Raw genomic sequence first — 23,236 nt, 5'->3', positions numbered from 1 at the left:
GGTGGTGGGGCCTGGTTTAGGTCACAGATCCATTGCCCGTGCTTGGTGTTCTTTCCAAGATGGTTTAATACTGTGTCCCCTGGATTACAACCCCCTCCACTCTGGTATCCCCACCCCCACATACTCACATGTGGAGAGTCAAGAGCTAATCAGTTACTTCCTTACCATTAAGACAGGCATACCTTTCCAATTTTATGAAAGAGATAAAAATATGTTCTTTCAAATCAACCAGGGAAAGCAGTTCTCCAGACATCTGGCACTTTCCTGCTTTGAGTCCCTATATTTTCAGCGCAAGTCTCAGAAAGTCAAAACAGAGTCGGCTCCCAAACTCCATCTTATTTTTCATGAAGCCTCCCAAATGCTAAGCAGATTTCCTGCCCTACACTGTCAATGACAAGGATCTCCTCCTCTCTGGTCAAAGTCCTGCCCCTACTTTCCCCCACAAGAAATATGCATTGGCCCAGTGGCCATCTCCTGCCTGGGCAGCCAGCAAGCACCCAGGCTGTTCTGTCCTCTGGAACAAAAGGCTAGGAGCCCACCTTCCTCCCAGCCTCCTTGTTTTAAGAGGGGGCCCTGATGTGTTCCCATTAACCCAGGCGGAGACTGTTTCCCATCACTTCCTGCAATGAGGGATTTCACGGAGCCCAGAGAAGGAAACCCGGACTTCTCCCCTTGGGGATTAGCGTCCCTCCTCCCCACGCTGTTCGCACAGTATCCCTTTTTTCTAGGTCTGATATCACTTTCCTCCCCATAGCAGGCCGGTAAGGATCCATTTGTGTTCCTGGCCTGCATTCCAGCAGAGTCCCCGGAGCACTGGGGCTGGAAATGATTTGTGTAGGGCACTCGGCCAGCTTCACTTTTAATCACTCACATACTCACAGACACAGGGAGTCCCGCCCTGCTCACCCAGGGGAATGGAAGGGACCTCCCTCGCTTTGACAGGGTCTTACTAAGTGGTGGGGTAAACAGGGATTCTAGTCTCCAGGAAAGATGTTGTAAAGAGCCTCCTTTTCCGGGGTTAATTGTGAAATCGATGTCTCCTGGAGCCCCTCCCCCTCCCCCTCCCCCAGACTGCCTGCGAAGCAGACAATGTTCCAGCAACCATTCATCCAGCAGCCTTCCTGAGCACCACTCCGATTGGGGGAGGAGGCTAGGATGGAGCCGAGCCTGGGAAAATGGGTAGGATTTGCTCAGGACATTCAGGCTAGGAGGTGACATAAGACAAGGCCCCAGGGAATGAGTCACCTGGGGGTGGGATAAAGGAGAGAATCAGGGAGCAGCTGGAGGGGAACAGAGGTTCTTGTTGGGGAGGAGGGAATGATGAATAGCCAGGGTCCCAACAGAAAACACAGAGCACACCCGGAATGGGATACTTTGAGGAGGGTTTGTTTGCAAAGGTATGAGCCTAGGGGAACCTCAAACAGTAGTGCAATAAGGAGCCAAGGCATTAAAAGCTCTGGGCACAGAGACAGTGACCAGAATAGAGGAGAATCATGCAGGGCAGCTACCGACCTAAGAAGGAACTGAGGTCTTCAGTCAAGAACACATCCAGCTTGAGGCGGCCTTGAGTGGAAGATCCAGGCCGAGGCAGATTTAAGCAAAGCAGGTGACATATAAGCTAGGGGGACCCCACATTTGCACAGGCCCCTTCTTAGGCCTAAGGAAGAGCCCTAGTGATTTGTTCATATGTCACATATTTTTGTAAATGACGGGGTAAATTTTGCAAAAGTAGGATATTCTCTATCCCAGTTTCCCTCCACCACACACTTCATGTGCTGGGTGGCTTGGAGTACTTGTGGGCATTTTTAGGGTCTGGTCAGGGGGGAGATGAGTTTGGGCTTGGTGGGATATACTGTGGTCGCCCACCGTCACTTGTATTCATATTTAATTCATTGCTAACGGTCCTCATGTAGGAATGGCTTCCAGGAAAACTCCCATCTCCCACTCCTCTGAGGTCATGACTTGAAGGTACAAAGAGGTCACATTGTAATGTAAATGTGTCCCTCGGGGCCCAGCGTGGCTATATGTGGGTAGCAAGGAGAACACTGGTTTGTCATGTGAGGAATGGGAGGCCACAGCTCAGTCATATGACACCAGATAATTGAAGCCTGGAATGCCAACCCAGCTTGAATTTTACACATGGAAAAATGAGATCTGAGTGACATGAAGACAAAAGTATTTATTGAAGGAGTCTTCACTCTGGGGTTGTAAAACACCTGTCATTTACCGCTTACCTGCAGCCCATGTGAAGCAAAGTCCTGCATCCCCATAGAGGCAAGAAGAGCTATCTGCTCCCGTTCTTCTCTTCTGTGGCTTGGGGATGGTCTGTGCCCCCACACAAGCTACAGGGGAGACCAGTGAACAACGGTCAACCCCAGGGTTGGGGCCCCTAATCAGAAGCCGCAGTGACGCCTCTCATTTAACAGCCCTTCCATCCTGAATGCCAAGTTTATGTCCCCCCTTCTTCCACGCTGTGATCGAGTCCTTCCTTCCCTACCTCTCTCGGTCAGCTCCCAGATGCCGCTCTGCCCACACCGAATCAGATGGGCCTCCTGCCTCAGAGAGGACAAGCCCAAGTTTGAGGTGGAGAGGTCAGAACCAAATTCCCCTCTAAGCGCCTCTGTGACCTTTCTGGGTCATTGAAATCCTGGCATCATTTCCTGGATCTTTTCTGCTCTGCTGAGATCCCAGGAGATTCCAGAATGACTCCCCTTTCCTCATCCCACACCAGTACTCTCCTGGACTGATCTCTCCAATGCTTTGTCCTCCACCAGGAAACGAGGACTTCTAAATCTGCTATCTCCAGCCAGTGGGCCTTGCCGAGATCCTCTTGTCCAACCTCCTCTTTTAGCTGACACCCCTCTTCTTGAGTGTCCCCAAATTCTTTCAACATAATGTGTTCAAAACCAAGCTCACTAAGTCCCAGCATTTCTTCCTTTGTGCTTCTTCCTTATTCTCTGTTACTCCCTTACTGGGCTCTGACTTGCTCTGGTCCAGCCCATTGTAAGCACCTATTGTAATCCACATGCAATGGTGCCATAGTGAGTTTCCTACAATAGAACATGCTCTCCTCTCCTGAGAAACCTTCTGTGGTTCTGGATGCTTTGTAAATTGCACCCAAAGCTCTCAGCCTGGTCAGATTTATTTGATAATTAAGAGTGCATGTGACATTGTAGTTGTTTGTAAATACCTAATCAACCCCATATCCCTTGCTCCAGACAATGTCTTCCCCTCCCCTCATCAGGTAGTGAAACTCACCGGCACTCAGGAAGTGTTAGCTAAATGAACACTTTGGCCCTGGGTTCTCTTTCTAGCTTTATCACCCACTGCTCCCCCTACTCCCCCCACTGCCCTCAAGCTACTCAAACTCCAGTGCTCACTGCTCTCCCACCTCTCCTGCTCAAATTTTCTCCTCATTGCTCTTGTGCATGTAGGTTTCCCACTGGGGATCTTTCCTAACCCAGCAGCCACTCCTTCCCAACCACTGTTAGGTGCCTTTGGGGCACTCCTACACACACACACACACACACACACACACACACACACACTGCTTTCACCATGAAGAGCTTCCTGCTTCCTTCTCCTCTCTTCTCTCCCCCGGAGCTAATCTCCTCCCAGAACTCCTTCAGCATTGGTCTGTATGCCCCCTATGGCTTGGATCATATTTTGCTGACATATTTTACATACTGGTTTACAAGCCTCATCTCCTCTACCAGACAGAGAATGCCTCCGGGACTCAGCTGTACATGAGTCATTTTTTTTCTCCCCAACAGCCCCTGGCCTACAGTAGGCATTTATGAATGGATTAATGGTCGCATCTGCCCTTCAAAGCATGAGGGTATTTCTTCTTGTTATGGGTAAACCTATTTTTTAATTATACATATATGATTTATGACTACTTTTTTATTGTAAAAACTCAAACTATATAGATGAAACTAATATTCCCTTTGCTTGTCCCCCATCCCAGTCCCCTCCCCATTTAGTTATTGTTTTTAAGATTTTACTTTTTATTTGTTTGTGAGAAAGAGAGAATGAGAGAGAGAAAGCATGGGAGGAGAGAGATCAGAGGGGAGAAGTAGACTCCCTACTGAACAGGGAGCCCAATGTGGGACTCAATCCTGGGACTCCAGGATCATGACCTGAGCCAAAGACATTCGCTTAACCGACTAAGCCACCCAGGCACACACACACACCCCATTTACCTACTTTTTTAAAAAAAGATTTATTTATTTAATTTTAGAGAGGGAGTGTGAGCAGGGGGAAGGGCTGAGGGAGAAAGAATCCCCAAGCCGACTCCCTGCTGAGCACAGAGCCACAAGTGTGCTCTATTCCAGGACCCTGAGATCAAGACCAGAACAGAAACCCTGAGTCTGAGACTTAACCCACTGAGCCACCCAGGTGCGCCCTACCATTTACATACTTATACACTAGGGTATAATATAATTTTGTGGGATTTTGCTTACCACAGTGACATACTACATAAATAATTCTGCAGCTTAGTTTTTTCACTTTACAATTTCACTGTCACAAATACCTTTTTGTCTTTCTTTACATTAAGTATACTTTACATTAAGTTTATGGCAACTCATTCTTTTTTTTTTTTTTTAAAGATTTTATTTATTTATTTGACAGAGAGATCACAAGCAGGCAGAGAGGCAGGCAGAGAGAGAGGAGGAAGCAGGCTCCCTGCTGAGCAGAGAGCCCGATGCGGGGCTCGATCCCAGGACCCTGAGACCATGACCTGAGCCGAAAGCAGCGGCTTAACCCACTGAGCCACCCAGGCGCCCATCATTCTTTTTAATAGCCATTAAGATTAAGCCACCCGAGATTCCATAGATGTGGTGTGCCACAGCTTATTTAACCATTCCCTTATTCATGGATAATTACATTATTGCCAGTGTTTTGCTGCGCACATGCCTTCTTGCACACATGTGCCTTCTTCTAGAATAAGGATAAAAAAAAATAGAATTTCTGAGTCAAAAGAAATGCACTTTTGCAATTGTATTTGATTCAAGCCCAAAATATTTTTTTAGATACTGTCCATTGGACTTCCAAAGAGACTGTATTTCTTCTCCCCCAAACCGTTGCCATAGTCTGATGTTATAAATCTTTAACACTTTGGCCAATGTGATGGGAGAAAAATGGTATTGTGTTGTAATAAGGTGCATTTCCCCATTTACTCTAAGTAATACTGATCCTACACTTACTTATGGTGTTTTGACCATTTGGCTTTGACCATTATCCTTTGCCCATCGCTGCACCAGGCAGTTTTCTTTTTCTTACTGATTTGTGGGATATCTTTACAGATTCTGGATATTAGTTCTTTGTTGTAAATATTTTCTCTGAATCAGTTGCTTGCCTTTAAATTTTCTTGAGGGTGCCTCCTTTGCTACAGATATTTTCTCTTTGATCCAACTTTAAATTGTCCCTAAAACATATCTGAGTCGCAACAGTCATTACGAAGTATTCATCCATCCTTTGATGATGTGAAGTCTCTTTTACCAGACAGTGAAATTTCCTATCTATATGGATCTGTTCCTAGACTTTTAAATTTTCACTGTCACTTTAAGGTATGCTTCTTCTAAACAGTAGTAAGATAGATTTGGGTGTTTTGTTTTGTTCTTATTGTTGTCTCTGCCTAGCCCACTCTTATAGGTTCTGTTAATTAATTAATTATTTATTTTAGATTCTGTTTTTTAAACAGAGAATTCAGTTCATTCACACTTTACCTAACAACAGTTGTCCTTGGTTTGATTCCTTATGCTTGTGATGATTCTTTTTCTTTTCCTTTAATTTTGCTAATTTGCTCAAATTGCTGTTCCATTTCACCCTTGCTAATGTGGGCATTCCCCTGTACTCTTTCCATCTCATTAATGGTTATCTTCCCTTTCCTTTTCTGGTGCTCTTCTTTGCTATTATAGGAATGCTATTATAGGAGAAGAAGCTATTTTTCTCCCACTTAGATACTCTGTTCCCTTATTATCTTTCCCACTTAGGTGTTTCTTCCCTCTACCAATGAGATATTTAGAATATGTTCGCTTTCCCTGTTTTCTCCTCCTTACCCCAAGAGCCTTTAGGATGCTTCTACTCTGTATACCCTGCCCCCAACTGCTAGGTTTTGCTGAAATTGCACAGTACTTTTCTTTCTAGATCTTATTAGCATATTCTTTGCAGTATTTCACCTCTATTTTAAGACTCCTTATTCAGCATTACACATTTTCACACAGTCTATTATTATCCATTTCTATTGAACTATATATATGTGTACATATCTATGGGCACATACACATATATGTGCATAAGTACATAGATTTGCATGTATATATGGGTATGTATGTGTATATATAGTTAAACATCACTTACTGATCATCCTCTTTCCTCTGTTCTCTATTATAATCCATCTGCTTTTCGTTGGAGTCTTTTAAAGACTGTTCTCTTCAGAGAATCTTATAATTTTTGAATCCATGCATATTTATAAGAATATATATGTATGTATTTCAACTCTCATGGGTGAGTGACAACTTGTCTAGGTATAGGATCTTGGAGCGGCTGTTCTTGACCCTAAGAGTCTGTAGATGTTCTCCCACCATCTTATTTTATTCTCTAGGACTCAATTAGTCCCGTGTTAGGTCTCCTAGATCTGTGCTCAAAAATCTCAGAATTTGGGGCGCCTGGGTGGCTCAGTGGGTTAAGCCGCTGCCTTCGGCTCAGGTCATGATCCCAGGTCCTGGGTTCGAGCCCCGCATCGGGCTCTCTGCTCAGCGGGGAGCCTGCTTCCTCCTCTCTCTCTGCCTGTCTCTCTGCCTCCTTGTGATTTCTCCCTGTCAAATAAATAAAATCTTTAAAAAAAAAAAAAAAATCTCAGAATTTCAGTTTCTTTGTATTTTTCTCTGGTTGGTGATATTTCTCCCACTTTATCTTCCAGACCACACCAATTCGAGTCTCAGCTCTACCTTTCTCTTAAATTATTCACTTTTTTTTTTTTTCCCTGAAAAAGCATGGTTTGGGTTTCAGGATGTTTGCATTGGGGTCTTTTTGTTGTTTTGTTGTTAATGTTGTCGTCTGTCTCCTCCGCTGGCTCTCCAGAAGGCTGTTCTGGATATTTGGGACATTCCTCTCCTTGGGGCTACAGGTGTCCGGGGTGTGTTGTTTCCCTCTCTTTTCCTTCTCTCTGTGGCTCAGTGACTGGAAAACTGGTGGTTGTGGAGGAGGCTCGTGCCAGAGCAGGTAGACAGGCCCCTGGGGAGGCCGCAGGAGGAACTCGCTGCTCCTGGTTCTCTGGGTCTCAAGGTCCCAAAAATGTCACACCCTCAGCTCACAGAGGTGGGATGCGGTAGGGACTTGCCGGGGTACACGTGGCCAGAGTCGTGCTTCCTTCAGAATCTCCCCCCGAGGCTCTCTTAGGGAGAGAGAGCCCTGCCTCAAACACCTGGCCTATTTCCTCTGGTCCCTCACCTGCCTGGCAGGCCTCCGCAGCTGCTGGGCCCAGAAGAGGTGGGTGGGTGGAGCAGGAGCTGTAGAGAGGGCAAGGAGTCACATTAAACTGCTCCCAGAACCCATTTCTTCACTCTCTGCTGAGCTTCCTGGTGTCTGTGCTGCCACCTCGGAGTTTCAGTCACGGGAGCATGAAAATCAGATTTGCTTCCCTCTTTCCCATGTCCCTTTGGTTCTCTTCCTCACACTTACTTGGCTCTGCCTCTGCATATCCTATTCCTGAGGGATGTTAAAATCATCCTCAGAAAAGCTTCCTTTTGACTTTTTGGAAAAACTGAACTAAATTTGAAGATAAATAAAGAAAAGATGGACATCGCTGTGAGATTACATATTCTCCTCTGGAAACAAGATAACCAGATTTATTTAAGACTTCTTTTATATCCTTTAGTAAAGTTTTGTGTTATTTTTATGTTTTTAAGATTTTATTGATTTATTTGAGAGAGAATGCACGCACAAGAGAGAATGAGAAAGCACATGCGCTGGAGCTCTGCGGGAGCAGCAGGCAGAGGGAGAGAGAAAATAATATGGCTAAGGCTGGTCACGTGTGACTGAACATCTGCCCTTCCTTACTGTCACCCTCTTCTCCTTCAAACCTTATGTCCCCAAGCACCCGGAGAAGGGGTTCTCCAAAGCTCACAGACCACTGCAACCATCCTGGTTGAGGAATCCAGTGATTCCTCAAGCTTTAGCACACAGCGGACCAGCGGAAGGCTCAGCAAATCTCCACCCACTAGCCTATAGGCCGGGTGTCTTGCTCTGCCAGTGGAGGGCTGGAGTCAAGCTATGCCTTGAACTCACTGATACTGCCTTGGGAGCCAAGGTCTATTCCTGGAGAAGAGATTAGTAGAAATACCTCCGGAAGAAATTGGCTGCCTGTGAATGCCAGGAGGCATCACAACTAGATAACCTACCCAGAAACAAGGGTTCTGAGGTTGATATCACTTTAAAATTATACTAAGCACCACGGTATGGCGATTTAATTTAAGCAAATTAACTTGGCCCCTGTTGAGCCATCCTCCAGGGCAGACCCGCTCTGCTGGGACTTAGCTTGGACGTGTGGTATCCCTCTGCCCTCGTTACCTTGAGAAATGGGACTTTGTGCTGAGGGAAAAAGGCAGTAGCCACTCTCAAAGGGCCTGCATTTATGTTCCCAGCAGCCTTGGAGAAACCAAACACAGTAATTCTTGCCCTCCCTTAAAGGCCCCTTTACTTATGGTCCCCATTTGTCTGTTCCTCACCCCACCAACGCCATAAATATCCATTTATCTTCCCATGGATTGTTCAAACTTGAGCTCGTGTAGATCCAAAGGAGATCACAGTTGCTACAGAAATCTTTGGGTCTCTTCCCAGCCAGGTCGGTAGGCCCATCTTCTTTCCCACTCCACAGGCCCGAAATCTCTCTCCGCCCTCGAAAGGAGCCAGTAAGTGCAAGTTAGGCCAGGGTTTGATCTTGAACATTGTCCCACAGAAGCTAAAGCAACTGGGCCTCTTTGCCCCCTGAACAATTAGAAGGCATGTGGCTTGAGCTGGTGACACGAAGATGCTCTTGGGTGTCAGAGTCGCAGCATCCTGCCCTACAGACTTGGGGTCCCCCTTGTTCTCCCACCCACTTTCTGATAAATGGGGACCTATCACTTCCTCTCCTTTGGCCTCAGTTTTCCAGTAAAATCAGGGGATTGAACTGGGGGGGGGGGGTGCCTAAAGTCTCCTTCTATCTCTGAGGCTGTGAAGAAAGTTACAAAATCTGGAATTTAGAAGCACCTGTGTGGCTCCAGGCCCTAACTCAGACTCTCAAAGGCCACCGGGGCCAAAGATAGGGCAGAGAGGGAAGGGGAGTTCCTGGTGGGGCTTCCCAAGATGGAATCTGGAAGGTGTTTTGGCATGAATGAAGAAGAGACTAAAGGGCCTGGAACAGCAAATGAGCTGACTCAGTGGGGGGCAGTGCCGGGCTGGGCTATGTCTGTTAGAAGGGCTATTCCTGGCCTTACACACATGGAGCTGGGACACCACGGAGTTTAAGTGGCTGCAGACCTGAGGTCCCATGTAGGCTTGGGACCTTAACAGTAAAGAATCCATTTTCTTCATACATAAAGACGGCCATGGAGATCAACTAGCACCCAGGATCAAGATAGGACGGCAAGATCTGGAGCCTAAGGAGGAGACTGACAGCAGGTGCAACAAGGAATGTCCAGAAGAGAACAACAAAGGCTCTCCACATAATCTAAAGCAGTGGTTCCTCAAGCTTTAGCACACAGTAGGAAGTCCTCCTGGGCTTAAAACTCCGGACTGCTGGCCCTACCCTACAATTTCTGACTTAGTTGGTCTCTGTCTCAAACAAGTTCCCAGGCAGTGCTGATGCTGCAGGTCTGGAGGGGCACCCTCTGAGAATGCCTTCAGATTGGGATTGGGAGGACATGTCAGGGATGATGGGGGTGGCGAAGAGCTCAGCTAGCGATTCTGTTCTTTCCCAGATGTGTGCCAGCTACATAGCCTGCCCCAGCCTGTTTCTTCGCCTCTAAAATGGGATTGATAATAAATGAGGAGTAAAGGGTTGGTACAGGTAAATAACCTGCCATAGTTTCTGGCACAAAGTAAATGCTCTATAAAAGGTAGCTAGTTGTGCCTCTCAGTGTGATGGATGATGAATGAAAGCCTCTGGCACCTGTAAAGGGCTCAGTAGTGCTACTTCCTATGTATTAGGCTTGGGCTCAAATACAAGTAAAATACGCCAACTAGAGTGACTTGAACAATGAAGGGATCTTTTTGCACCTATAAGATGCCCAGGGGTGAATGGTCCAGGGCTGGCGTTGCAGATCTGCAAAGGGCTTTCGGGACCCCGGGGGATACTAGTGCCTCCGAGCCTGCCTAGCTTGGGTGCGGCTTGGTCCTGCCGGTTGCAGGATGGCTGTTGTACCTCCAGCCTTTGCATCTCTTATCACCATCCCTAGAGGCCATAAAGGGTGAACTGTTTTAGATTTCTGGGCTCCATGCTGGAGATGGCAAGAAAAAAGAAGTTGAAGTGGCCGCTGAAAGATCCAACCAAGGTATCTGCCATTTGATGGCTCAAAGCTTGAAAACCATGGAAGTATGAAGTCCACAATTCATCCTATACCCTTAATTGACTGTAGTGTGTGTGTGTGTGTGTGTGTGTGTGTGTGTGTGTGTGTAATTGGGGAGATTTTGCTTTTATTCACTCTTGTTTTGTAGGATAATTGGTGAGTGGGTCTTTTGTTCCTTACTCCTTCTCCATCTCCTATCCATCCCCACAGTCTGCAAGCTGCCCCAGGTTCATGATTTTCTTGACTACTCACCAGACCAGACACCGTCTCAGCATTGGAAATATGCTATGCACAGGGCATATCTGTAGCCCAGCCCGTATGAAGCTTAACAGTCTGGCAAGAAAGGCATTAAAAATAAAAAATAAAAGGTATTGGGGCGCCTGGGTGGCTCAGTGGGTTAAAGCCTCTGCCTTTGGCTCAGGTCATGATCCCAGGGTCCTGGAATCGAGCCCCGCATCCGGCTCTCTGCTCAGCAGGGAACCTGCTTCCTCCTCTCTCTCTGCCTGTCTCTCTGCCTACTTGTGATCTTTGTCTGTCAAATAAATAAATAAAATCTTTAAAAATTTTTAAAAAAATAAAAGGTATTAAATCATTTTTAAAAGTTCCTAAATGATAAGAACTTGTCCATAAAATTGAACTGACTATGGTTTATATGATCAAGAAGTGAGTCAATTTGTCATCATATGTCCTCCCCAAACCCTTTTTTGGAATCCCTAGTTCTGCATGCTCAGCACCTGGTGGGCCCTCAAAGCACATTTTATGACTGTCCAACAGCGTTACTTCTTCAAGCGACTTACGTTATCTCTTTTCCTGGAGGTAATGAGCTCTTTAGAGTCAGAGGGAATGGCTGATTGATGTCTGCATCCTCAGTGGATAATTCAGCGCTGGCACACAGTAGGAATTCAGGCAATATTTGTGGAATGGAATGGAACGGGGTTGATGTCATCAGTGAAGATGGCCAAATTGGTAATTAGGCCAGAATCCACTCTGGGTGTGTACTCTCCGGGTCACGGCTATATGATTAGAGACGTGAGTTCTTTCAAACCTCGTAAACTGTTTTTGTGTGAAGCCACAGCCTCATCCTGGCACCAGATACACACAGCTTGTCCCCATGAGGTCACTGCAGGGAGAGATTAACTCCATGGGCCTGGGCAGGTTTAAATATCCCTGAGTGTGTCTGGCAGTTTCCATGCCTGGCTTCCTCTCAGGCCGCTCTGTCTCCCTTTTGGTTTGCAGAAATGATCATAGTGAACACAAATCTTCTCCCCACTGGAAGAAGTAATGGGGAGTCTAGACATAGTTGGATCAAATGTCTTTTTCCCCCTCCTTGCCTTCTCGTTTCTGAAGTCTTCTCTGACCTAGAACTGGAGGGCTCATACAAGTCACCCAATCATGGTCGACCGGAAGTCGTGCTACATGGGGAGAAGTCTCCAGGTGGCCCTACCTTCTCTTCTTAGACTCTGAGATTGAAATTGAATCTAGTGGAAAAAGTGTTCTGTGTTCTGCCACAATAATGAGAAACCTATCAGTTTTATCCCAATTCTAAGAAAAGGAAAAAAAATAATAGAATTTTTACCAGTTGTAAATTTTTCTTCCCTACATTTTTCTTAAGCTTTTGATGTCTGTGTTTTGGTTTTGGTTTTTGACCATGGGTAAGCTGAAGGCACAGCAAGTGGGAGTGGTTTTCGAAGCTCCCCAGACATCGGTGTGGGCCTTTGCTACCTGGACTAATTGAAAACAGCATCACTCCCGGACATGCTCAGAAACCACCTGCTGCCTGGAAGGCCTGGAGAGGAGGTCAGCTTGACCTGATGCTTAATCTTGTGCATGTGTTTCTCTGTTCTGATCCACCCACAGAAAGGACGCGCAGATATGAAAAGAACCATCTCCGCTCAACTAAAAATGTTTCTTTCGGGTAAAAATGGGGCAAGCATGCAATGTGGAGTCTGACAGTCCTAGGTTCTAATCTTAGCTGTTCTACCCACTAGTTATAACTTTGGGCAAGTTACTTCACGTCTCTGAGCCTCAGTTTCTTCTTCTGTAAAATGGAGAGATGACTACCTACCCAGGATTTTCGGTAAGATTGACTAAGATCATATAGGAAGAGTGGCTAACTAACCCAAGACAAATGGATATTAGTATTACTCTGATTTATATATTGGTCATCCCGGGGGACCTTGGTGGGGAGGGCAGTTAACTTGGCCACAGGTGTGCATATTCAGAAGCCCTAGCTCCAGCTGTCCTTTTTTTTTTTTTTTTTTAAGATTTTATTTACTTATTTGACAGATCACAAGTAGGCAGAGAGGCAGGCAGAGAGAGGAGGAAGCAGACTCCCTACCAAGCAGAGAGCCCGATGCGGGGCTTGATCCCAGAACCCCGGGATCATGACCTGAGCTGAAGGCAGAGGCTTTAACCCACTGAGCCACCCAGGCACCCCTGAGCTGTCCTTTTAAAAGCTTTCAGGTTGTAGGACCCTGCATTGTTTTACCTATTAAACGCTCCTTAATTCTCTATTTTTCAGCCCCAGCTTTGCCTCTTCCCACTCAGAAAGCAGAAACCTGTGGTTTTTCTGCTGGCATTTTGTTCAGGCACTGGTTCCTAGAAGTCTTTCCTACCACTTGGAAGGACCAAAGAACACAAAGAAGGAGAATGTGGACTCCTCTGAGGGAGACACAGGGCTTCCCTGGGTGAACGGACACAGGAGTCATCCCCTTTCAGCTCTCTGCTGGAGGGAGAGCAGATGTGCATGTGGAGGGACTCCCACTCTTCTGCAGGCCCAGGACAGCCACTGCTCTACATTGCTCCATACTGATCTCCCTCCCTGACACTGGCTTCCTGTGGCCCCGGGGGGCCATTTCAGTAAAATTGTTACACCAACCTGACATGGACCTCGCCCAGTAGCCCTCCTTGCTCTGTCATGTGGGGCCCCTGGGAGGGCTTTGGTCCTGTTGGACATTTGGTTGGGACACTTTTCCCTCCAAGATGAGAGACAGAGACAGGGAGCGCTGATCAGACAGGATGGGAGAGAGAGAGACTGAGAATCAAAGAGACCCTGTCTAAAAGAGAGAGACACACAGAGAGAGACAGAGGGACAGACAAAGAGGTATGAGAGGCAGGGGCAGACTGAGAGACACTCAGAAACAGATTGAGAGGCAGAGAGCGAGAGACACAGAGACAGAGAGACACACAGAGCAGAGGAGAGAGTGACAGAAATACGGAGAAAGCCACAGAAGGGGATGGAAAGACGGAACTATAGCAAGAAGAGAGAACTATAGACAGGGGAGAGAGGGAGAGAAAACAGTGTAGAGGGCAATGAGGCTAGAGAAAGAAGCCAGATTAGTGGGGGAAGAGGGTGTAGGGCAATGGCAGCTCTGCGGGGGACGCGGCCAATGGCCCCCAGGAGCCCTCCCATTGTGGTGGTTTCACAGCCCGCAGCCACCCACTGGGAGTCCTGTGCACATGACGCACTTCAGACGGTGGACTGGGCGGGCGTTCAGAGACCGCTGGGCTGTGACTGGGCTTTACAGCAGTCAACACTTTAATCCGTGGGCTGGGGCTACAGGCAAGACCTGGGAGCTCAGGCAGGCTCTCCCCACAAGACACGGACAAGGACCCTGCCTCCCCGGGTGCCGGGTCTGATGGAGCCGCAGGCGAGGAGCGTGTGCATGCACACTCGGGCATGCATGGGTCAGAAGCCAGCGAGGGACCTGTGGCCGGCACCCAGCAGCTGCTGGTCTGCCTGGCTGCTGGGAAGAGGCGGGGAAGGGGACAGGCCTCTGTGGTCAGCTCCAGAACGTAGGGAGCAGCCAGCTTATTTCCTAGGCAAACTTCTCCCCACCAGGCAGGAACACGCCCATGGAAACATGCGCTTGCTGTTCGGCTGGGGGACCAGCTCCTTGGAAGCAGAGAGGACTTAATCATTAAAGTCAGCGACCACAGAATTTCCAAGTTTCCCAACAAAGTGGGGCCAAGTCGGGCGGAAATCTGGCTGGTTTCAGCATGGGACCTCCAGGAGGCCCCCGAAGCAGGGGCTCTGGGCAGAGGGACAGTCCCCCAAACACCTAAGATACTATGAGATCATTCCATGACCTTATTCCCGGAGCCTCTGCCTTCCTCCTGCCTCATCCTCACTCCCTGACCTGTCCTGTGTCCCTCCCTTTCCTGCCTGCTCCCCTTCAGGCCTGAGGACTGTGGAGGCTTTTCTCCTTCTGCTCGCTCTCCTCCCTCCCAGGCTTTGCCCACCCCTTCCACCCCATACTCTTCAGAGGCTAGTCCTCCGCCCCGGGCCCTGCTGCAGGTGACCAGCTCTGTTGCCAGGCAGACCAGACCCACTCCCCAGAAGGACTCCGAGGCTTAGCCTCAAGGCTCTGAGGGATGGGCTACCATCTCTCAGTTGGAGAGGGAGACGACACCTAAAAATGGCTGCTCCTTGGACCCTAGGAAGTAGAAGTTGAAATTTAAACAAAGCCATCAGAGCCATCAAAGCCCACCCATGGGTTAGGAAACAGAGCTCGGGTGCCCTTGTGGGATTATGGCATTCCGTGCCTGCCCTCACAGACCACACCAGTCCAAGGGAATGAGGCAGCTTGCTAGGGTCAGGTCACCAAAGCCTGAGGCCTGGGTGGGGCCTCGGTATAGTGTTACATGGGGTCAAATGCACCTTAGGGACAGTCAGGGAGCTGGCACAGCACGTGGCTTTGTCAACAGCTGGGCTGGGAGCCCTTTTCAATAGCAGCCCTCTCACTTGCCCTTTCCATTGTTCTTTAGTTTGCAAAGCACTGTCCTGGTCCCTGGGCCATAGGAAGCACTCCTTTTTGGTAAAGAAAGTGAAGACGAGAAAGGTGCATAGTTTCTTGGAGTGAACAGCACCAGAACCAAAACCCAAAGTGGATCTTCTGGATTCACATTACAGAGGGCATTTCCACTCAGTTCGGCTGCTTCTATGATGAGACACTGCCCAGCCCTGGCCAGCATTCTAGCCTTCTTTTATTTTCACCTGTTTATTTCACCTGTTTCACTTTCACCTGAGAAAGCCAGAGTGGCAGAGAAGGTCTTGCCTGTCATTCCTCAGGGCATCAGACAGTCCTAGAATCTCACAGAAAACTTCCAGCTTGAGGGTTTCCTCTGAAACTTCAGACCTCCCAGGTTTTTCCCTGGGTACATACAGACTGCCAGGGCCAGAAAAAGGCACAAATGCAGGGGGTAGGCTGAATGTAGTCCGTTCATACTTTCCCAGGGTAGCACAAGGGGACACCTGGGGGACAAGGGGAATTTGCTGGGTCCTGTAGCTGGTTATTGTGGTTATTGCTGACCCATGGGAAAGCTACTTCTCTGAGATATGGGTCTTAGATCCAGCCCTTTGCAGAAATCTTACTAATACTGATACAGAAAGTGTGTTGGCCTTTATTTTTTTAAAGACTATTTATTTATTTATTTATTTGAGAGACTGAGAGAGAGAGAAGGGGCAGAGGGAGAGGGAGACAGTCCTCAGGAAGATTCTGCACTGAGTGTGGAGCCCAACGTGGGGCTCAATCCCACAACCCTGAGATCATGACCTGAGCCAAAATCCAGAATCAGCTGCTTACCTGACTAAGCCACCCAGGCGCCCCTGCTTTGGTCTTTAGAGTCTGAAGCAGAGGGAGGTTAAGCCGCGTACACATTCTCATCTTCCTCCTGTTACCTGAGCAGTCAAATCTTACACTTTTGTCACTCACTGAGCTCTTCGTTTGTCCAGCTGTTCAAGTAACACTTCTTGAACATTGAGGCTAGGACCCTGGGTTAGAATTTGGTGTTCAGGATCCAGAGATAGGTAAGATGTATACTCTGCCCTCTGAGAAGAGTCTGTGTACTCTACCCATTTGAGAAAAGTCGGTGGGTAGCTGGAGGACCAAGAGACTCCAGAAAATACCTCATTTTCTTCTGCCTATATCTGCCCCCTCAAAAGGGACCCAGGAAACTCAGCAGGGATACTGACTGCCACGGCAGGGACTTGAGGAAATAAAAATAGGGTCTCGAGCCTGATGTGTAGCAGAGCAATGCACAACCTGTGCAACTGTTCATGAAAACCCTGATGCTGATGCAGGCAAGGTATTTATCAGGAGCTGCTTGGAGGAGCAGAAACAGGGGTGGGAGGCTTTGAGGAAGGAAGTCAAGAACCAATGCTTAAGGAGATCGGGTCCAAATGAGTCTTGCCAGCCTATAATCAGGAAAGCAGCACAAGAATTGGGCACTGAGAATAGGAACAGGGCCAAGAATGGCACATTGCATGGGCAATGGGCAACGGTTTGGCTGGGAGTATTGAGGGCTGCTTCTTATAGTACAGAGACAGATGAGTGAGGAGTAAGAAGAAATAGTTTGGGGGGACAGTGTCATTTTTTCTTTTTCTTTTTGTATCTACAAATCTGTATGGCAACAAGGGTGAGAGCCAGAGCTAGCATTGGAAATTACAGGGGTCGAACTGCAGCCGAACAGAGAGAGGAGATGCTAACACAGCCAGAGCTCACTCACAATAGAAGGGGCTGTCGGGGGGGGGGGATGGTGAGCTCAAAGTCATTTAAAATGCTCACACAGCCAGAGGCTGGGTGGCTCCAGGCAGGGATGGTATGTGGGGGACAGGCGGTGGCGAGGGTGATCTGATCGCTGCTCACTGGGGGCTTCAGGGGGCTTCCAAGTCACCATATAATGAAGTCACCATGTTTGCCACCACGCGCCAGGATAGCCAGAGGTCTGTTTAACAGTTTGCAGAAAGGGTCTGACCCAGTAGGCGCTTAGAGCACATATGTGGGTTCTTCTTGTTCTTTGATATATTTAAGCAAAGATTTTATTCTGCCCTTTCTCAGATCTCCAGCCTAATGAAGCATAAAATGAGCTAGGTGTCTGGTGTGGAGAGCTGGGGCACTGAGAGTCATCTCTGTGCTGGCACCCAGCCCAGAGCATCAGGCTGGAAATATTTCCCATGTCCCATGGTGGGAGGTGGAGGGGAGAGTAAGACAGAAAGCATTATCTAAAGAAGATGTTTGGCCACATCCCTGTCAGAGCCACAAGCCTGTATGACACATTTGTATGGATGAGAAACAGGCACTTCCTGCTCTAGGTGGACACATTCCCTCTACTCTTTTGATTTGAAGCAATCGGGAAGTCTGGACTTCAGCTCCCGCTTTCTCCCTCTTGTGCAGTGGATAACATGCACCACTGTACTCACTGGCCCTGATCTCCATCCCCTGCCCCGCTCCAGGCTGTGTCTCCTGTGTGCTAGGACCTCAGGAATGGACATAGTAGAAGACTGGATCAATTAATGAGAATGAGTGGGAGGCTCCAGAAACAGTTCTGTATCAGAAATCAACCATCTGGAAGATAAAGCCACACTAAGCCAGTGTCTAATATTAAGACTGATGTCTTGGCCCTTCTGGACCTTTCTCAGAGCCGCAGAGCCCAGGGAAGGCTGAGGACAGAGAGATACCTTCCAGGAACAAATCCCCAGATGGCTCCTTCCCTCACTGGCCCTTTAAATGCACTTATTCCTTTACTTGCACTTAAATAGTTATATGTTAAACAGTTTTTGATTTATGCTTATGTTTAATATGTGCCTTTAATATCTGTCCATAATTTCATTCTTTGTCCGAAATTCTAAGCTCCTAGAAAGTGCCGACTCTGCATTATATGATTAATATTGCTCAGTAAAATGCCTGGCATATTGCCACCTGGTGCTTTTAGACAATAATAATGGTGATAAAGTTTCTATTTCTCACCCTGGGCATTCCAGACCTTCCATCCTCTGACTACTCCTCCCCCAACCCCTTCCCATCCCCATCTGCCATAATTCACCTTCAGCATCCTCTACCACAGCCAAAATGGTCTACATTGCTTGTACATCCTATCTCAAGGTGTTTCTTTCATCTGCACTCCCCTCTCCCCCTTCTGCTATCCCTTAGTGTCTACCTAACCCATCTTTGGATGGTCAACTCTAATACTCTTCCCCACAATACCTGTCCTAATTCCCTGTGTAGGAGTGACTTGGCACTTTTGATCCCCCCATGCAAATTCATTTCAACTTTTTATGCATCTAATTACAGTCTACCTATATCATTACTGTATTCACAAATGACTGCTTCCCCTGCAAACCTGGGACTCTTCAGGACAGAGGCTGTGCCTAACCCAACTTCATCTCCACAGTGTTCACCCCACGGCTGAGCCCGGTATTTTAGCTCTGCAACCTGGACAGGTCCTGTCCCTGCTCTGAGTTTCCATCAGCTCATCAGTAAGTGAAGGGCTGGACAAGGTGATCTCCAGGAGCTTGGTGGCTCTGAGGCTTACGGTCCGGAGCCCGCTGAAGGCTCATGGACTGGCTAGGAGATCAAGAGAACAACATCCCCCACCAGAATAAGGAGTCTTCTGGGAACTTCTGTTTATCGACACCGAAAAATTCTGGGATCTCCAAGAAGCTGGAAATTCGAACCAGTTGCTCTTAGGCACAAGATTTCTCTCTTCCCATGAATGGGAATGGCAATAGGTGACTCAGAGAGTAGTTGGCACAGAGATGCTGTCCCTGTTCCTTGAAGGTGGAGCTGAGGGCTCCTCCTGCAGTTCCCCTTCCTCCCCCCTCAAGCAGCAAAGGTCAGGTCCATGACACTCTTCCTGTGGCGGCAAGGGGCACCCTACCTGCTGAAATCCAGACCCCCTCCCCCACCGTGGCCAGGGTGGGGCCACACACGTGGTGTCCAGGCCCCTCATTAGAGGAGCTGCTGGCTACAGCATGGGAGACCCTGGGCCAATACCTATTTTTGGAAATAATTATCAAGCATTTTCTAAGAGCCTAGGTACACCAGCAAAGCTTATAAAAATAAGCCTATATTGTCTCCCCAGATTCCTGGGGGTGACTCAGCACACCGTACTGAGTAGCTGTGATTCACAGTGTAGGCACCGAAGTCCTGTGGGTGAGTGTTGGCAGCCGCTCTGCTCTGCGTCCTGGAACCCAGAGACTCACAGCCGAGGAAAGGAGGTACACATACCCTACACCCCCATTCTTCCGGAATGCTACTCTTGCCAGCAAGCCCAGGCCTCTCTGCCTTACAGACGCGGCCAACCATCAAAGCCAAGAGCTTTGGGCAGGACAGCTGCAGAGCTGGGTTGGGGTAGGGAGGGAGACACACGGGGACTCTGACAGCCATGTTTGTGGGGACAGAGGCCCACCCAAGTTCTGGGGGAATGAGGAGAAGGGGTCCACAGGAGAGAGGGTAGGAGGAAGGGATGGGGAATGTCTCAGCTGATAGAGGCCCAGCCAAGAGTCTCGGGCGTCAAGCCCAGTGGGGCTGCTGACTCATGGTGGACCCTTAATCTCCTGTGGAGGGCAGGCCCAGGTCCTAGAAGCCCAGAGGGCTTAGTGGTGTTTGTGCAGCTCTAGACACGGGGCCTGTGGGCTGGCACGAAGCCCTGCCCGACCATGGACAGGAGGGCGGGAGAGCTGGGCAGGGTGGGAGAGAACAGTGAGAGGCAGGACGAGAGAGGTGAGCCTGGACCAGCCTGCGACAGGAGTAATTTCAGAAGGGACTGACAGAGTGACAGAATATGGGGGTGGGGGTAGGGAGGTAGGGGAACAGTCAGGCAAGCTTACACCCATGAAATCAGTCCAGACTGCTCACCCAGCTTTAAGAAGAGATGGCTTATGCATCTCCCAGTTTTCATAGCTGAGCCAAAGACTTCAACTTTCTCAAAATATACCAGATGTACTCAGAGGCTTAAGGACGCTAATAAATTAAGTACCATAACAGAAACTCAAGACCCACTTCAGAGCTCCTGTGCCTGTCCTCCTGGCCTGACTACCCCACCCCCTGCCCTCAGGGCCCCAGTATTCACTTAACTCCCTCCTCTCTCGTTGTACAAATAGGAGGTGGGAATAAAAACACCCCCTCCTCCCTGCCTCTCCAAGGCCCAGAGAAGGAGTGGAGACCCGGAAAAGAAGCTTACGCATCCTGAGGCTCTGTATAAAATGTTGAGTCTTGGCACCAAATGTGTAGAGTAGAGATAATGTTGTGCTGAAATCTTTTCAGAAGTGTTTCTATGTCCTCCAAGTCTTGTTGTTCTGGGACTTCCCACTCAGTGTAGCAGGGAACATTAGCATTTCCGGGGAAGCGCTCATCGCTGCCGTTCCGGAACTTTCGCTGTCACATTAGGTTTTTGGGTGTCCCCAAAGTGACAATCAGCTTGGGACTTGAGAGTCAAATGCTAAGTAGAGAGGAATTTCTCAACTTTGTCCATGATGAGGCAGGTCCCCATGAACCGTCCCCATGAGGCAGGAAGGAGAAGAGGAGAAGCCCATCCCCTTATTTCTGACAGATGATGGTTAGGAAAGAGCTGACAGAGAGGGCAGCCGGGTAGTCAGTCAGGCCCGGGGCCCCATCTCACCCACCCCACTCCCCATCTCTCCGGTTGCAGTCTGGGGGACACTCGTTCAGTAAGTTGAGGAAAACACCTTGTCCTCTTGGCTGAGTCTTCAAGGACCGCCTCACACATTCCCTGCACCACCGTGGGGTTGTCAGTGGCCATAGCACAGGAAATGCCATGGAGCCTGGGAATCTCTGTGGCTCCTAGAGGCTGGAGAGGAACTTGGTGAAAAGTCTGGCTGGGAAGTTGGGTGTGGGAGTGCCTGACACAGCAGCCAAGACTGGACTGCTTGGGTAAGCCTGCCTGGAAGTCCAGCCAGACCTCAGGTCTTGTGGGGCCGGAGAAAATCCTGGAGGGGCCAAGTCAGCCCAGAGATAACTGAGCTGCGGCCAGACTGCTGGAGACATCAGCAGAGCGTGCATCCGTTCTCTGCAGCCCAGTGGGAGCCCGCCCTCGGACCAGCCACTCTCAACCATGGGTCCACAACAGTCACCTGGGATATGGGGACCCAGGCTCCACACCCAAAGGTTCCCATTTAATTTGTCTGGGTGAAACTGTGGCACTGGTATCTTTCAAAAAAGCCTCCTGGGCTTGTGAACCAGGGAACTGAACTACTTCCTCCAGGGTTAGAAATAACCCTCCACACCAATGCCAGGACACAGGTGAGTGCAGTGAGCTGCGCAGGGCACAAAACCTAGGGAGGCGCTTCCTGTTGCCGATGACGGGCAAGTGCAGGGTGGGCACCTCTGCTTCCACATGGCCCCGGGTGCCACTTGTGCCTCACCCTGGCTCTGCTCCATCTCCTCCCTTGGTAGGTTCCTTCCCTGGCCTGACTTGAAGGGGTGACTCAGGCCACAAGTCCCTGTCTTCTGGAAGGGCCCAGAAGGCTGCTGACAAAAGTGTCATGGGGCCAGGAGACCTGCTGGGGAATGGGCTTGGGAGGAGAATGGGCAGAAGACCAAAGAATGAACAGCCCAAATCATTACCTTAAGCGCTTTGTTGGTTTCCGGGGCAAGAATGACATGACATGACTCTTGGCTGAGGAATACAGCTTAGTCATTTCTGCCAGCCCCCTGAAGCCAGGACAGCGTGGTTAACTCACTGTGGGGGAGGGTGGACTGGATCCAGGGTTCCTCAGAAAGGGATTCAAGTTACACAAACCAATGTGTGTTCCTGTTCTCTTACACTCACAAAGACAGAGTGTGTGCCGGCCTCCAAATTACGTGTGGGCGAAACTCAGGGGGCCTCTGCCCCGCTCTCGGTTGCTCATCCTTTGCCTCACCCAGAAATCAGGCTCAATGGCAGCGAATCAGAAACGGGCCCCGTGGAAGGCAAATTTTTTAGGAGCATTTGGAAGCAATTAGTTTGTTCATGTGAGCTCAGGGCTCCAGTGAATGGCCCAGCACTGCGCAGAAACTCAGGGCTTCACACGCTAAGACAAATGCGTTCTGTGTAAATAATAAGTGACCTTTGTTTCCCTCTGCCCGCACTCCTCCCCCTCCCTGCTTCATCTTGGCCTCAGCATGGATCCTGGATCCTCCAGAAGGAAACCTGACCTGGCCTCGCTGATAGAATCAGGCACCCTGAGCCATGACACCACTGGGACGGGACGTCATTCTGTATTTTAGCCCAAAGTCCTTCCTAGCCGGGTAGGAACAAAGGCCGTGTGGCCTTAAGGAGCACAGCTGTGTTCCAAGCCGTGTTGGAGCACCGTTGAAAGTCTAGTCTGTTTCCGGCCTCCCCTCCTTCTCAGCTTTGACAGCAGTGGGGAACCTTTCAGAGTCAGTAGAGGAAGTAGGGAGGCAGGAGCCTTGGCTCCTGATCACATCGCTGACAAGCCCCAGTCACTGCTCAGGGCCCTGTTGGCAGGGCCTGGTCACAGTCACAAACCTCCAGATCCTGAACCAGTTTCCCTCAGAATAAGAACTTGAGGTCTGACTTCCTTCCGATCGGATGGCTCGGCTAGATCTGGAGGCAGAGGGCATCGACCTGCTCTCAGGGGCTCTGGAGGTAGTGAACACATGAGCAGATACTGACGTCTTTAATGAACTAGGCCACTTCGGCTCAAGTTCTTTCTCTCTCACTCTTGATTTCTGCTGAGAGAAGCAGCATCAATGACCCATAAAACTCGAGAGCTCTTTCCCCTACCCGTTAGCTGGGATCTATTAATCTCTTCCGATAGCCAGCAGCTAACCCATCTGCAAGACACCTGGTCTTGATTTAATTACTGTGCAAAGCAAAAGAACATCAGGCAGGTAAAAATCAGTAATTAGCAATAGTCTCTCAAGGTTTTCTTTGTTGGT

The 23,236-nt window shown here is 48.9% G+C and overlaps 1 long non-coding RNA gene across 1 annotated transcript; it reads right to left on the bottom strand.

The window, feature by feature from the left end:
• Positions 1 to 16,596: 16,596 nt before the first annotated feature.
• Positions 16,597 to 20,730, bottom strand: LOC125083160 (uncharacterized). Its single transcript, XR_007122197.1, has 3 exons — positions 20,517 to 20,730; positions 17,229 to 17,401; positions 16,597 to 16,749 (listed from the first exon to the last, which is right to left on the bottom strand). It is a non-coding gene; the product is annotated as an uncharacterized LOC125083160 (long non-coding RNA).
• Positions 20,731 to 23,236: the final 2,506 nt, after the last annotated feature.

The sequence above is a fragment of the Lutra lutra genome, chromosome 1, assembly GCF_902655055.1.
Source record: "Lutra lutra chromosome 1, mLutLut1.2, whole genome shotgun sequence".
NCBI lineage: Eukaryota > Metazoa > Chordata > Mammalia > Carnivora > Mustelidae > Lutra > Lutra lutra.
This window is presented reverse-complemented; position numbering and strand designations above follow the sequence as displayed.